General features: G+C 39.3%; 1 protein-coding gene across 5 annotated transcripts in view; it reads left to right on the top strand.

Annotated features, from left to right (window-relative positions):
• The window catches only part of CATSPERE (catsper channel auxiliary subunit epsilon), a 195,511-nt gene that overhangs the window by 78,017 nt on the left and 100,656 nt on the right, over window positions 1-16,838 (top strand). The window lies entirely within an intron of this gene.

Here is a 16,838-nt window from a genome sequence, read left to right as displayed (position 1 = left end):
AAAGAGAGAAAAAGGAAAGTAGAGGTGATTAGGGACCTTGAGATTCTAAGAGCACCCCACCAGTGAGTTCCCTGAAGTTCCCTTATATACTCTGGCCTGGGCATTAGAAATGCCTGAATTCAGTAATTCCAGCAAGCACAGAAGAAAACAAGCCCCAAGAAAGGCCTGCATTCTTTATCCAAAAGACCAGATAGACCCATTGGTGGCCCAGAAGGGCAAAAATCTTTTAACATACCTGCCTGATCTTGAACCAACCACCACAAAAAAGAGCTGTTCCCATTTCCCACTACAATAAGTGCTGCAGTAGGTGCTCCGTTGTCCAGAACCCTGTTTCTCTTCCCACCTCCTGCAGTAATGAGGAACTTTCCCTCCCTTGTGGAGCCTACAGGTAGAAATCTGACTCTCACCCATCTACAATAATGAAGCAGTGTCCTTCTCGCATGGTGCTCATAGGCAGAACTCTTGACTTCCATCCCCACACTGCAGTAACACGGCAAAGCTAATTACCACTTCTATTCATGCATCTCTGTCTCTTCTCTCTCTCTCTCTCTCTCTCTCTCTCTCTCTCTCTCTCTCTCTCACACACACACACACACACACACACACACATACAAATGAGGCAGTGCCTCATCCTGCAGCACCTGTAGGTGAAACTCTGACTCCTACCTCTACCTTCTAATAAGGTGGGACCCCTGCTTTGCAGAGCCTGTGGATGGGATTCCAAAGTCAACCCCACCCTATAATAAGGAAGCAGTGAAGCAGCAAAGCAGCACCCCTTCCTTGTGGTGCCTGTGCGCAGGATTCTGACTAACCTCTGCCCTGCAATAACAAGGAAACACAGCTTCCCTTCCCTAACTAGCACTGGGGGACTAGTGGGTGGGGTCCTCTATTCCTGTTAACACAAAAGTGGAAGAGAACAAAATGGCACCGCAGTAACTTTATAAACTAACATTTGAACCACATTCCACAAAAGTGATCTATGACATGCATTCTGATGCTAAACAGATTGACTCCCTCATAATATGAAAGATTTAAGTAGGAATTCACGTCTTATTATATAATACTAAAATGTTCAGGGGATACAGTCCAAAAATTACTCACCAGACCAAGAAAAAGGAAACTCTTAACTTAAAAGATGATCAACAGAGGCCCCCGGGTGGCTCAGCTGGTTAAGCATCTGACTCTTGATTTCAGCTCAGGTCATAATCTCATGGTTCATGAGATTGAGCCCTTCCATGCTGTCAGCACAGAGCCTTCTTGGGATTCTCTCTCTCCTTCTCTCTCTCTGCCCCTCCCCCACTCCCCATTCTCTCTCAAAATAAATAAACATTTTTTTAAAAAAATAAAAGATCTGGGGCGCCTGGGTGGCTCAGTCGGTTAAGCGTCCGACTTCGGCTCAGGTCACGATCTCACGGTCCGTGAGTTCGAGCCCCGCGTCGGGCTCTGTGCTGACAGCTCAGAGCCTGGAGCCTGTTTCGGATTCTGTGTCTCCCTCTCCCTCTCACCCTCCCCTGTTCATGCTCTGTCTCTCTCTATCTCAAAAATAAATAAAACGTTAAAAAAAATTTTTTAAAAACATTAAAAAAAATAAAAGATCAATAGATACTATATGAGACAAATGTTGAAATTATCAAACAAAGGAATGAATCAGTAAACTTAAGATAGAACAATAGAGATCACCCAATTTGAACACCATACAGATTGAAAATAGAAACAAAATGAACAGAGACTCTGGGACCTGTGGAACTATGACAAAAGATCTGGCATACGTGTCATTGAAGTCCTACAAGAGAAAAAGACAGTGGGACAGAAAAAGTAAGCAAATAAAATATGGCTGAAGATTTAAAAAATTGACAAAAGACAAATCTTAAAACAAAGCACAACATAGGTGCCTGGGTGGCTCAGTTGGTTTAGTGTCCAATTATGGCTCAGGTCATGATGTCATGGTTCGTGGGTTCAAACTCCATGTAGGGGTCTGTGCTGACAGCTCAGAGCCTGGAGACTGCTTCAGATTTTGTGCCTATGCCCCTTCCCCACTAATGCCCCCCCTCTGCCTCTCAAAAATGAATAAATGTTTAAAAATTTTTAAAAAGAAGCACAAAAAATCCCAAATAAGATAAACCCCAAAAAGCCTACACTAAAACATGTCATAATCAAACTTCTGAAAACTAAAGATAAAAAGAAAGTCTTGAAAACAACCAGAAAGAAACAATGCATTGCCCATATAGAATGACAATTTGACCAATGGATTTCCCATCAAAAACCATGGAAGCCAATAGGAATTTGTACAACTCTTTTCAAGACTCAAAAAGAAAGCACCACCAGCCCAGGATTCCTATATCCATCAGTCAAGAATGAAGATAAAATAATGACACTTATAAATGAAAGAAAACTATGAAAGCTTGCAGTCAGCAGACATACATTAAAATCATGGATACAGAAAATTCTTAACACATAAGGGAAATAGAAAAAGAAATCCTTAAACATCAGGTATAAGAAAGAACAAGGAAAAGAGTAAAAATATGGGAGGATATGACTGTCTGTCCTTACTCTTGAACCTTCTAACTCATGTTTGATGGTTGAAGCAAAATATTGTAACATTGTCTCACGTGGTTCTCAATGTATGTAGAGGAAATATTTAACACAGCTATATTATAAATATAGGAGGGTAGGGGCGCCTGGGTGGCGCAGTCGGTTAAGCGTCCAACTTCAGCCAGGTCACAATCTCGCGGTCCGTGAGTTCGAGCCCCGCGTCGGGCTCTGGGCTGATGGCTCGGAGCCTGGAGCCTGTTTCCGATTCTGTGTCTCCCTCTCTCTCTGCCCCTCGCCCGTTCATGCTCTGTCTCTCTCTGTCCCAAAAATAAATAAACGTTGAAAAAAAAATATAGGAGGGTAAAGGGATATCAATCTGTTTTGATATTATACCCAACCATTACATAAGAACATAACCACTAGGAGAAAACTTGGTAAGGTGCCTGACATCTTTGCAACATGCTGTGAATCTATAATTCTTTCAAAATAAAAAGTTACAAAAATTTTTTGAAAAGCTAAAAGAACTGAAGAAATAGACAAATCCACAATTATAGTCAGGTGCTTCAGTATTTCCAATAATTGAAAGAATTACTAAACATAGGATACAGAAGAACCAAATAGTGCCATCAAACAATGAGATCTGACAGCCATGGAATATTCTGCCCAACAACAGTAATATACATATTATTATTTTTAATGTTTATTTTTAAGAGAGAGAGAGAGAGAGAGAGAGAGAGCACAGTGGGGGAGGGGCAGAGAGAGGGGGACAGAGAATCTGAGGCTGGCTATGCGCCGACAGCAACAAGCCCAATGCGAGGCTTGAACTCACAAACTGTGAGACCTGAGCTAAAGTGGGACGCTCAACTGACTAAACCACCCAAGCGCCCCTACATGTTATTCTTAACTGTGCACAGTACAGTAACCAAGAAAGACTATATCTTTGATCATAAAACAAGCCTTAACAAATTTAAGAGAATTTAAATCACAAAAAAAAATGTTCTCTGACTATAAAGGAATCAAACCAGAAATCAGTAACACAAAAAACAGCTAGAAGTCTCCAAACACTTGGGAATTAAACACATTGCAAAATAATTCATGTGTCAAAAAAGTCTCAAGAGAAATAAAAAATACTGAACTGATGGAAAATGAAAATATAGCAATGACATAATAGGTGAGACACAGCTGAAGCAGTGCTGAAAGGGAAATTTATACCACTGCATTCTTACATTAGAAAAGAAGAAAAGTCTAAAGGTCATCTAAATTTGAATTTTAACTCTTCTATAGCTACAATAATCAAGACCACATGGTATTGGCAGAGGACTACATACACAGACTAGTGGGACAGAACAGAGGTTAGAAACAGACCAACAAATGTACCAACAAACTGATTTGTCTGTGGGGACAGCAGCAGGGGAGGGGTACCTTTTTGATTGGATGATGGAAAAGCAGGAAATAGAGAACTTCCAGAACTACTGTGTCCAGGAAGGGAGATGAAAACTTTATCCACTGAATTGTATTAACTTTACTTTAGGCAACTGATTTTTAGCAAGATACAAAAGCAGTTTAGTGGAGGAAGGATGGTCTTTCACCAAATTGTGTTAGAATAATTGAACATTCATAGGCACACACAGAAAAAGAACCTCCTACTTTATACAAAAATTAATTTAAAATTTAAATAGATCTAACCATAAAACATAAAACTATAAAACTTTCAGGAAAAAACAGAGTAGAAAATTTTCATGACTTAGGGCTAAGCAAAGAGTTCTTAGAAATGATACCAAAAGCACAATCTGTAAAAGAATCAATTATTCAATTGCACTTCATCAAACTTTAACTTTTGCTCTACAGAGACCTTTTAAGAAGATGAAAATACAAGCCACAGGCTAGGAGAACATTGTTTGTCAATCACATATTCACCAAAGAACTTGCATCTATGCATGATCTATGCGTGAGCCAAATAATAAGCAAATTAAAATGTCGTGTGATTAGAACAAACAGTGAAATAAAAGAAACATTTTATTTTTACTTCTTTTTAATGTTTATTATTTATTTTTGAGAGAGACAGACAGACAGACAGACAGAGTATTAGCAGGGGAGGGGCAGAGAGAGAGGGAGACACAGAATCTGAAGCAAGCTCCAGGCTCTGAGCTGTCAGCACAGAGCCAGAATATATAAAGAATGCTCTAAACAAATTATGCAGTTAGAAAATGGGCAAAAGACTTGAACAGGTGCTTTGTGATAAAGGATATACGGATGGCAAATAAGCTCATGAGAAGATGTTCAACGTTATTAACTATTAGGTAAATACAAATTAACGCTATAAGGTAAGGTCACATGCCTATCAGAATGTCTAAAATTTAAAAATACTGATAATTCCAGGTGCTGACAAGGATACAGGGCAATTGTATCTCATACATTGCTGGAAGGGATGAAAAATCTACAGCCACTCTGGAACACCATGTGGCAGTTTCTTATAAATTGAAACATATATTTGCAATATATCCCAGGAATCTCACTTCTCATTATTTATTCTAGACCTAGACATAGGGATATAAAAACTTATGTTCAAACAACAAACTGTACAAAAATATATCAGCTTTTTTTTTTTTTTTGTAATAGCCCCAAACTAGAAACAACCCAAATGTCCTTCAGTGGGTGAATGAGTAAACTGGGAAATGTGACTCAGCAAGAAAAAGAAATGAGGTTTTTTTTCCCCAAAAAAAGTTTGCAAAGATTTTGGGTACCCAGAATTTCCAGGAAGGCTTGGAAAATGGGTGGGAACTGGGAGAGACCAGCCCTAATGCCACAGCGAAGATCATAGCACAGGAGCCAAAAGTATGCATGCCCCTGCCTTTGCCTGGAACTGCATCTGGTGGTGCTGACCTCTAGCACAGGTCATGGGATGCCATGTGCTGGCACTTCTGCCTCCAGAATCTGGAGGTTGTTGTCACCACCATTGTCCTCTGAGGGGGCAGGGAATTCTCCAAACATCAAGGGGCCTTAGGTGCTCATCAGATAAATGAAAGGCAGTGCTCACTAAATGACTTGTCTGTCTTGCAAAACTAAGTTCAACAATGTGTTCTAGCAAAATAAAAAATGAACCCAACGAAGAAAGAGGAAGCCATAAGCTTCAAGACGTGGTGGAATAAACTTAGGCATTTGATGAGAAATCCTGATTTTGCAGAGGTAGGTCTAGAAAGATATCTCTACTTGGAATGGGAATGGGAAGTTAAATTGTCCTTGAAGAATATCAACACAATGAAGTAGTTGCCATGAAACAAATGGTATGAAGTGGGGACGTGTAAATGCATAGTGATATTAATGAGACAAAGATACATATTTCTTTTTTAGTTAATAAGAAAAAAAGTCCATAGAAATTATTGGAAAAACAAAAATCTATGAGTAATCTATGCATGAGTCCAATAATAAGCAAATTAAAATGTCATGGGATTAGAACCAAACAGTGAAATAAAAGAAACATTTTATATTTTATTTCTTTTTTTTTTTTATTTTTTTAACGTTTATTTATTTTTGAGACAGAGAGAGACAGAGCATGAATGGGGGAGGGGCAGAGAGAGAGGGAGACAGAATCGGAAGCAGGCTCCAGGCTCTGAGCCATCAACCCAGAGCCCGACGCGGGGCTCGAACTCACGGACCGCGAGATCGTGACCCGGGCTGATGTTGGACGCTTAACCGACTGAGCCACCCAGGCGCCCCTGTTTTTAAATTTTATTATTTATTTTTGAGAGAGAGACAGACAGACAGACTATAAGCAGGGGTTGGGGGAGAGAAAAAGGGGGACACAGAATCTGAAGCAGGTGCCAGGCTCTGAGCTGTCAGCACAGAGCCTCATGCAGAGCTCAAACTCACAAACCAGGAGATCATGACCTGAGCTGAAGTCGGACGCTTAACCGACTGAGCCACCTAGGCGCCCCAAGAAACATTTTTAAACTGTCACCAAACCTTCCAAGATATAAGCTGTTTTAGTAGCAAGTAGATATCATGTACATTTGTGTTTAATTTGTTTGGGTTTTTAATAGTTTCCAGTTTTAGTCACTGTTCAAGATTTTTTTTCTAATAGTGACTCATTGCTATCAATATTTGTTTATAGATCCATTTTCTTCCTATTAATTTCTTGTGGCACATCACTCTGAAAGTAACCATAAGTTTTAAACTTTTTTAATAAAAAATAATTTGTTGTGAGAACTCTTAGAAGGAGGGGCCAAGATAGCAGAGCAGTATGGAAGTTCTCTGCTTCTCTTGTCCCTGAAATGCAGCTAGATCAGCATCGAACCATTTTGCACCCCTAGAAAATTGACCTGAAGATTAACACAACAATCTGCATAACTTGAGCCATGGAACTCAGCAGGTACACAGTGCGGAGAGGTGAACTAGGGGAGACAGAAGCCACAGAGGGTAGGGAGTGGTATTTGCAGAGAGAGGACAAAGAAAGGGTGGGGGGGAGAGTACAGGAAAAACACTCCCCCCAAAAATAGCTGGAGAGAAAAAGAGTGGAAGTACCCACAGTTGCCTGAATAAGAAAGAAAGAAAGGAGAAAGGAGAGGGCTTCAATATCATTAGGACTGTATAAACAGGGCTGAGCAGTATTGGAAATTCCACAGCCCAATACCTGGCGGTGCTCTGGTGGGCAGGGCAAATCCCCAGGAGCTGGCATTGAGGTCCAAGGGGTCCACAGGCCACATGGGGAGAAGCAGTTCCCCTGCTACCCTGCTAGGAGGGCACTTGGTAGAAGCTGTGCGGCTTTTCCATAGGCAAAGTTTCCAGCAGACCCCAGAAAACACAATTGCTGGTATTGGAACAAAAACACCAGGGTGTAGTGAAACCTGACTCGTGTTGTGTGTTGTGATTTACCATAATCCCTGAAATACCGCCCCTATGAGATCAAACGAACTTATTCTGGGGCAAGCCAGCATCCAGTCACAACCTCTGATCCTCTACAGCAATGTGATCCCAGGAACGTTCCTGGGGCAAGCTGGCATCTGGCCATTGCTCTGTGAGACCCTCCCCCAGAGGGTCAGAGTGGGTCCAAGCTGCAGGGCCCTCAGAAAGTGAGGGGTTTGGAGACAGAGCCCCATCTGAGATAAAATTTGGGAGGGACCTGAGACCTGGAAGTCTCATAGCTTGGACTTGAACAGTGTAGAAGCAGGAAGTAAAAGGAAGCCAGAGACAAAGGAGGGGTGCTTGATTGCCGGTGGGGTAGAGTACAGAGTTCTGATGCTAGAGACTGGGAAGCTAAGCTGGGTGATGCCATTTTCACCTCTCCCACGCATGTGCACACACCCGTACATGCACCACAACAATCCACCCCAGTAAGCTAAGCAGCACCGCCTAGTAGAGAACAGAAACTTTACACCAAGCTCCATCCAACTGCACAAACCAAGCCCTAGAGGACAACCACAAGTCTCTGCCTGTGTAGTGTATAAAGTATAAAGTACTTCAAAGTTTGATTTCTAGGGGAAACTGGATGTAATTTCAGATTGCATTCTGACTGCTGGTCCACCTATTCAGATTTTTTGTTGGTTTTGTGTTTTCTATTTTTTTAAAAAAAATTTTAATGGTTATTTATTTTTGAGAGAGAGAGACAGAGTGCGAACAGGGGAGGGGCACAGATAGAGGGAGACACAATAAACTGAAGCGGACTCCAGGCTCAGAGCTGTCAGCACAGAGCCTGATGTGGGGCTCAGACTCATGAACTGAAATATCATGACCTGAGCCCAAGTCAGACACAACCAACTGAGCCACGCAGGTGCCTCTCTTTTCTTTTTTTTCTTATTCTTGGATACAGAAAGAGTATCCATTTTATATAAATTTTTATATTTTTTACATAATTTAAAAAATTTTACTATATAAATTTTTTGGAAATTTATTTTTTATTCTATTTTACCTTCTCCAGTTCATTTTATTGTACTTTATTGTATACATTTTTCTTAATTTTTAAACGTTTTCTTATTTTTTTCTTTTTCTATTCTTTTCTCTTTTTTTCCCTATTCAATCAAGCTTCTTTCAACAACCAGACCAAAACATATCTAAAATCTATCTTCCTTTATTTGATCTTTTTGTGTTGTTTTTAACCTTTTTAATTTTATTTTTTTAATGTTATATTTTATTTTTTTAATTTACATCCAAATTATTTAGAATATACTGAAGCAAAGATTTCAGTAGATTCCTTAATGCCCCATACCCATTTAGTCCATCCCCCCTCCCACAACCCCTCCAGCAATCCTCAGTTTGTTCTCCATATTTATGAGTCTCTTTTGTTTTGTCCCCCTCCCTGTTTTTATATTATTTTTGTTTCCTTTCCCTTATGTTCATCTGTTTCGTCTCTTAAAGTCCTCATATGAATGAAGCCATATGATTTTTGTCTTTCTCTGACTGACTAATTTCACTTAGCATAATACCCTCCAGTTCCAGCCACGTAGTTGCAAATGGCAAGATTTCATTTTTTTGATTGCCGAGCAATACTCCATTGTATATACACCACATCTTCTTTATCCATTCATCCATCGATGGACATTTGGGCTGTTTCCATAATTTGGCTATTGTTGATAGTGCTGCTATAAACATGGGGGTGCATGTATCCCTTCGAAACAGCACACCGTATCCCTTGGATAAATGCCTAGTAGTGCAATTGCTGGGTCATAGGGTAGTTCTATTTTTAGTTTTTTGAGGAACCTCCATACTGTTTTCCAGAGTGCCTGCACCAGCTTGCATTCCCACCAGCAATGCAAAAGAGATCCTCTTTCTCTGCATCCTCGCCAACATCTGTTGTTGCCTGAGTTGTTAATGTTAGCCATTCTGACACGTTCATGAGGTGGTATCTCATTGTGGTTTTGATTCGTATTTCCCTGATGATGAATGATATTGAGCATTTTTTCATGTGTCGGTTGGCCATCTGGATGTCTTCTTTGGAGAAGTGTCTATTCAAGTCTTTTGCCCATTTCTTCACTGGATTATTTGTTTTTTGGGTGTTGAGTTGATAAGTTCTTTGTAGATTTTGGATACTAAGCCTTTATCTGATATGTTATTTGCAAATATCTTCCCCCATTCTGTCAGTTGCCTTTTAGTTTTGCTGGTTGTTTCTTTCACTGTGCAGAAGCCTTTTATTTTGATGAGGTCCCAGTAGTTCATTTTTGCTTTTGTTTCCCTTGCCTCCAGAGACTTGTTGAGTAAGAAGCTGCTGTGGCCAAGATCAAAGAGGTTTTTGCCTGCTTTCTCCTTGAGGATTTTGATGGCTTCCTGTCTTACATTGAGGTCTTTCAACCACTTTGAGTTTATTTTTGTGTATGGTGTAAGAAAGTGGTCCAGGTTCATTCTTCTGCATGTCACTGTCCAGTTATCCCAGCACCAGTTGCTGAAGAGACTGTCTTTATTCCATTGGATATTCTTTCCTGCTTTGTCAAAGATTAGTTGGCCATACATTTGTGGATCCATTTCTGGGTTCTCTGTTCTATTCCCTTGATCTGAGTGTCTGTTCTTCTGCCAGTACCATACTGTCTTGATGATTACAGCTTTGTAGTGTAGCTTGAAGTCTGGGATTGTGATACCTCCAGCTTTGGTTTTCTTTTTCAAGATTGCTTTGGCTATTCGAGGTCTTTTCTGGTTCCATACAAATTGTAGGATTATTTGTTCTAGCTCTGTGAAGAATGCTGGTGTTACTTTGATAGTATTGCATTGAATATGTAGATTGCTTTGGGTAGTATCAACATTTTAACAATATTTGTTCTTCTTATCCAAGAACATGAAATCTTTTCCATTTCTTTGTGTCTTCTTCAATTTCTTTCATCAGCTTTCTATAGTTTTCAGTGTATAGATTTTTTACCTCTTTGGTTAGATTTATTCCTATGTATTTTATGGGTTTTGGTGCAACTGTAAATGGGATCAATTCCTTGATTTCCCTTTCTGTTGCTTCATTGTTGGTGTATAGGAATGCAACCGATTTCTGTGTGTTGATTTTATATCCTACAACTTTGCTGAATTCATGAATCAGTTCTAGCAGTTTTTTAGTGGAATCTTTTGGGTTTTCCATATAGAGTATCATGTCATCTGCACAGAGTGAAAGTTTGAACTCTTCCTGGCCAATTTGGATGCCTTTTATTTCTTTGTGTTTTCTGATTGCAGAGGCTAAGACTTCCAATACTATGTTGAATGATAGTGGTGAGAGTGGACATCCGTGTCTTGTTCCTGACCTTAGGGGGACACTCTCAGTTTTTCCATTGAGGATGATATTAGCGTTGGGTCACTCATATATGGCTTTTGTCATCTCGAGGTATGATCCTTCTATCCCTACTTTCTTCAGGGTTTTTATCAAGAAAGGATGCTGTATTGTGTCAAATGCTTTCTCTGTATCTATTGAGAGGATCATATGGTTCTTCTCCTTTCTTTTATTGATGTGATGAGTCACATTAATTGTTTTGCAGATATTGAACCAGCCCTGCATCCCAGGTATAAATCCCACTTGGTCGTGGTGAATACTTTTTTTAATATATTGTTGGAGCCGGTTGGTTAATATCTTGTTGAGGATTTTTGCATCCATGTTCATCAGGAAAATTGGTCCATAGTTCTCCTTTTTAGTGGGGTCTCTGTCTGGTTTTGGAATCAGGGTAATGCTGGCTTCATAGAAAGAGTTTGGAAGTTTTCCTTCCATTTCTATTTTCTGGAACAGTTTCAAGAGAATAGGTGTTAACTCTTCCTTAAATGTTTGGTAGAATTCCCCCTGGAAAGCCATCTGGCCCTGGACTGTTGTTTTTTGGGAGATTTTTGATTACTAGTTCGATTTCCTTACTGGTTATGGGTCTGTTCAATTTTCTATTTCTTCCTGTTTCAGTTTTGGTAGTGTGTCTGTTTCTAGGAATTTGTCCATTTCTTCCAGATTGCCCATTTTGTTGGCATATAATTGCTCATAATATTCTCTTATTATTGTTTTTATTTCTGTTGCGTTGGTTGTGATTTCTCCTCTTTCATTCTTGATTTTACTTATTTGGGTCCTTTCCTTTTTCTTCTTGATCAAACTGGCTAGTGGCTTATCAATTTTGTTAATTCTTTCAAAGAACCAGCTTCTGGTTTCATTGATCTGTTCTACTGTTTTTTTGGTTCTGATAGCATTAATTTCTGCTTTAATCTTTATTATTTCCTGTCTTCTGCTGGTTTGGGGTTTTATTTGCTGTTCTTTTTGCAGCTTCGTTAGGTGTAAGGTTAGGCTGTGTATCTGAGACCTCTCTTCCTTCTTTAGGAAGGCCTGGATTGCTATATACTTTCCTCTTATGACTGCCTTTGCTGCGTCCCAGAGGTTTTGGGTTGTGGTGCTATTATTTTCATTGACTTCCATATACTTTTTAATTTCTTCTTTAACTGCTTAGTTAGCCCATTCATTCTTTAGTAGGATGTTCTTCAGTCTCCCAAGTATTTGTTACCTTTCCAAATTTTTTCTTGTGGTTGATTTCGAGAGTCATAGCATTGTGGTCTAAAATTATGCATGGTATGATCTCGATCTTTTTGTACTTACTTAGGGCTGATTTGCGTCCCAGTATGTGGTCTATTCTGGAGAACATTCCATGTGCACTGGAGAAGAATGTATATTCTGCTGCTTTAGGATGAAATGTTCTGAATATATCTGTTAAGTCCATCTGGTCCAATGTGTCATTCAAAGCCATTGATTCCTTGTTGATTTTTTGATTAGATGATCTGTCCTTTGCTGTGAGTGGGATGTTGAAGTCTCCTACTATTATGGTATTACTATCAATGAGTTTCTTGATGTTTGTGATTAATCGATTTATATATTTGGGTGCTTCCACATTTGGCACATAAATGTTTACAATTGTTAGGTCTTCTTGGTCTATAGGCCTCTTGATTATGATATAATGCCCTTCTGTATCTCTTGATACAGTCTTTATTTTAAAGTCTAGATTGTCTGATATAAGTATAGCTACTCCGGCTTTCTTTTGTTGACCATTAGCATGATAGATGGTTCTCCATCCCCTTATTTTCAATCTGTAGGTGTCTTTAGGTCTAAAGTGGGTCCCTTGTAAACAGCATATAGATGGATCTTGTTTTCTTATCCATTCTGTTACCTTATGTCTTTTGATTGGAGCATTGAGTCCATTGATGTTTAGAGTGAGTACTGAAAGATATGACTTTATTGCCATTATGATGCTTGTAGAGTTGGAGTTTCTGGTGGTGTTCTCTGGTGCTTTCTAATGTTTTGTTGCTTTTGATATATATATATATATATACATATATATTATATATATGTATATATATATACACACACACATATATATGTATATATATACACACACACACATATATATACACACACATACATACATATACATATTTTCATCTTTTGTGTATATATATATACACACATATATATATATGTATATATACACACACACACACACACATATATATACACACACATACATACATATACATATTTTCATCTTTTGTCCCCTCAAAGAGTCCCCCTTAATATTTCTTGCAGGGCTGGTTTAGTGGTCACAAACTCCTTTAACTTTTGTTTGGGAAACTTTTTATCTCTCCTTCTATTTTGAATGACAGCCTTGCTGGATAAAGAATTCTTGGCTGCATATTTTTCTGATTCAGCACACTGAATATATCCTGCCACCCCTTTCTGGCCTGCCGGGTTTCTGTGGATAGGTTTGCTACAAGCCTGATCTGTCTTCCCTTGTAGGTTAGGGACTTTTTTTTCCCTGGCTGCTTTCATGATTCTTTCCTTGCCTGAGTATTTTGTGAATTTGACTATGATATGCCTTGTTGATGGTCAGTTTTTGTTGAATCTAATGGGAGTACTCTGTGCTTCCTGGATTTTGATGTCTGTGTCTTTCCCCAGGTTAGGAAAGTTTTCCACTGTGATTTGCTCACATAACCCTTCTACCCCTATTTCTCTCTTTTCCTCCTCTGGGACCCCTATGATTCTGATGTTGTTCCTTTTTTGAGTCACTGATTTTTTTAATTCTTAAGTCATGCTCTTTTGCCTTAAGCTCCCTCTTTTTCTCTGCTTCATTATTCTCTATAAGTTTGTCCTCTATATCGCTGATTCTCTGTTCTGTCTCGTCCATCCTTGCTGCCGCTGCATCCATCCATGATTGCAGCTCAGTTATAGCATTTTTAATTTCATTCTGGATATTTTTTACTTCTTTTATCTCTGCAGAAAGAGAGTCTAATCTATTTTCAACTCCAGCTAGTATTCTTATTATCGTGATTCTAAATTCTGGTTCAGACATATTGCTTGTGTCTGTGTTGGTTAAATCCCTGGCTGGCATTTCTTCGTGCTCTTTCTTTTGGGGTGAATTCCTTCATTTTGTCATTTTGAAGGGAGAAAAGGAATTAATGAGGTAGAAAAATTGCAATTAAAAAAATAAAATTAAAAAAATATTAAAATTAAAAATTAAAAACACACCCACACATAAATCGAACAGATTATACTAGATCCTAGGTGTGTTTTGGTCTGGGTGTAGAAAGTGGTTTGACAGATTATAGAAACAAACAAACAAAAACAAACAAACAAAAAAGGCGGGGGGAGAGAAAAAAATGGAAATCGTTTGAGAATTTGAAAAAATGAATACACTAAAGTAGACTAAAATACACAAAAGTAGAGAATATAGTAGAAAAAATTATAGAAAGATATTTTTAATAAAAATTAAAAATAAATATGAATTTTTTCATTTTCTGTATTTAAGAAAAAGAAAAGAAATGAAAAAGAGAGAAAAGATTAAAAAAAGAAAAAAGGAAAAGACAAAAAAAGGAATCATTTGAAAATTTGAAAAAGTGAATACACTGTAGTAGACTAAAATAAAATAATGGGAGTAAGATAGAATATGAAAAAATTTACATAAAAGCAAAAACTGTAGTAATAAAAATTAAATAAAAATATTTTTAGGGGCGCCTGGGTGGCGCAGTCGGTTAAGCGTCCAACTTCAGCCAGGTCACGATCTCGCGGTCCGTGAGTTCGAGCCCCGCGTCGGGCTCTGGGCTGATGGCTCAGAGCCTGGAGCCTGTTTCTGATTCTGTGTCTCCCTCTCTCTCTGCCCCTCCCCCGTTCATGCTCTGTCTCTCTCTGTCCCAAAAATAAATAAAAAAACGTTGAAAAAAAATTAAAAAATATTTTTAAAAGAAATTGAAAGTGAAAATGAAGTTTTTTTTCTTTCTGCATTCAAGAAAAAGAAAAGAAATGAAAAAGAAAAAAAGAAAAAAAGGAAATTGTTTGAAAATTTGAAAAGGTGAGTACACTGAAGTAGACTAAAATAAAATGATGGAAGTAAAGTAGAATTTGAAAAAATTTACACAAAAGTAAAAAATATAGTAATAAAAATTAAAGACAGATATTTTTAATAAAAATTGAAAATAAAAATGAGTCTTTTCTCTTTCTATATTCAAGAAAAAGAAAAGAATTATAAAAGAGAAAAAGGAGAAAGAGAGAAAAAAAATTGAATAGATGAACCTGCTAACTGATTGAAGTAGGACTGAAATTGCTTTGTTTTCCCCTAGAGGTCAGTCCATGTAGCTCTTTATAGTCCATAGCTTAAGCCGGTGGTGAGGTTTGTGTTCTTGAAGAGCAAAGTTGGCCCAGTTGGGCAGGGCTCAGTGTAACAGCTCCGCTCTCCCCTAGATGGCGCTGCTAGCCTACTGGGGTGGATTGTTGTGGTGCTTGTCGGTGCACATGGCACATGTGCGGGAGCGGTGAAAAATGGCGCTGCCCAGCCACCAGTCTGTTCTCCCGCATCAACAGTTGTGCGCCAGTCCTCTGTCTTCAGCTCTTGTACACTCCCCACTTTTTCACTCTCCGTGACCTGGCCCAGGCAGTACCTCTCTCCCAAGTTTTGTCTCAGATGTGGCTGTTTTCCCCAGCCCCTTACTTCTGAAGGACTGCGGCTTTGACCCACTCTGCCCCTCTGCAGGAGGGTCTCATCGAGTGGTGGCCTAATGAGCAATGGCTGAATGTTGGCTGCACCCACAAACACCGGCTGGATCCTGCTGTTGCTGGTGCCCTAAGACTGCAGCTAGGTGCCAGCCCGACCCCCCAAATATTTGCGAGACAGTGTAGCCTCAGCATTTCAGGGACCGTGGAAAATCGCAACACACATCTGACACCAGGCTTCACCCTCAACAACCTTGCCCCCGCACCAGTGAATGTGGCTGCCTTCCAGGGTCTGCTGGGACCAGGTGACTTTAACAGTCTCTACCAAATATCCTTCCATCAATGGAACCGCTTTTCCCCATGTGTCCCGAGAACCTCCCAGACCCCACTCTGTTCCTGGGCATTCACCTTTCCCACCAGAGCACCACCAGGTATCAAGCTGCGGAGTTGCAGCCTTTGCACTCCCCTAGTTTACAGTCTTAATGGAATTTAAACCCTCTCCTTTCTCCCTTTTTAGTTTAGTCCCTGCGACTGTTTCCAATTTTCTACTTTCTCTCCAGCTGCTTTTGGGGAGGGGTGCTTTTCCCGTATGCTCCCCGCTCCCCAGTCTCCATCCTCTCTCCACCCACAAAAGCAGTTCCCTACGTTTTGGGGCTTCTTGCTCCCCAAGTTCAGCTCTTCGTGTCACATACCTGCTGAATTCTGTGGTTCAGGTTGTGCAGATTGTTGTGTTAATCTTCCAATTGGTTTTCTAGGTGTGTAGGATGGTTTAGTGTTGGTCTGGCTGTATTTCACGGACGCGAGACACACAAAAAGCTTCCATGCTGTTCTGCCATCTTGGCTTCTCCCCCAGATTGTCTCTTTTATTTTCTTTTATTAATTCTTTTTCTCCCTCCAAAATGACAAAATGAAGGGATTCGCCCCAAAAGAAAGAACAGGAAGAAATGACAGCCGGGGACTTAATCAACACAGATATAAGCAAGATGTCTGAACTATAATTTAGAATCATGATAATAAGAACACTAGCTTGGGTTGAAAAAAAAACATATAATCCCTTTCTGAGGAAATAAAAGAGGTAAAATCAAGTGAGGACTAAATTAAAAATGCTATAACTGAGATGCAATCTTGAATTGATGCCATTGATGAAGCAAAGCAACAAATCAGTGATACAGAAGCCAAAATTATGGAGAATAATGAAGCAGAAAAAGAGAGAGAAACTAAGGCAAAAGAGCACAATATAAGAATTAGAGAACTCAGTGGCTCACTGAAAAGGAATGACATCCAAATCATAGGAGTCCCAGAAGATGAAGAGAGAGAAAAAGGGATAGAAGGTTTATGTGAGCAAATCATAGCAGAAAACTTTCCTAACCTGGGGAAAGACACAGACATCAAAATCCAAGAAACA

The sequence above is a fragment of the Felis catus genome, chromosome F1, assembly GCF_018350175.1.
Source record: "Felis catus isolate Fca126 chromosome F1, F.catus_Fca126_mat1.0, whole genome shotgun sequence".
Classification (NCBI taxonomy): Eukaryota; Metazoa; Chordata; class Mammalia; order Carnivora; family Felidae; genus Felis; species Felis catus.
This window is presented reverse-complemented; position numbering and strand designations above follow the sequence as displayed.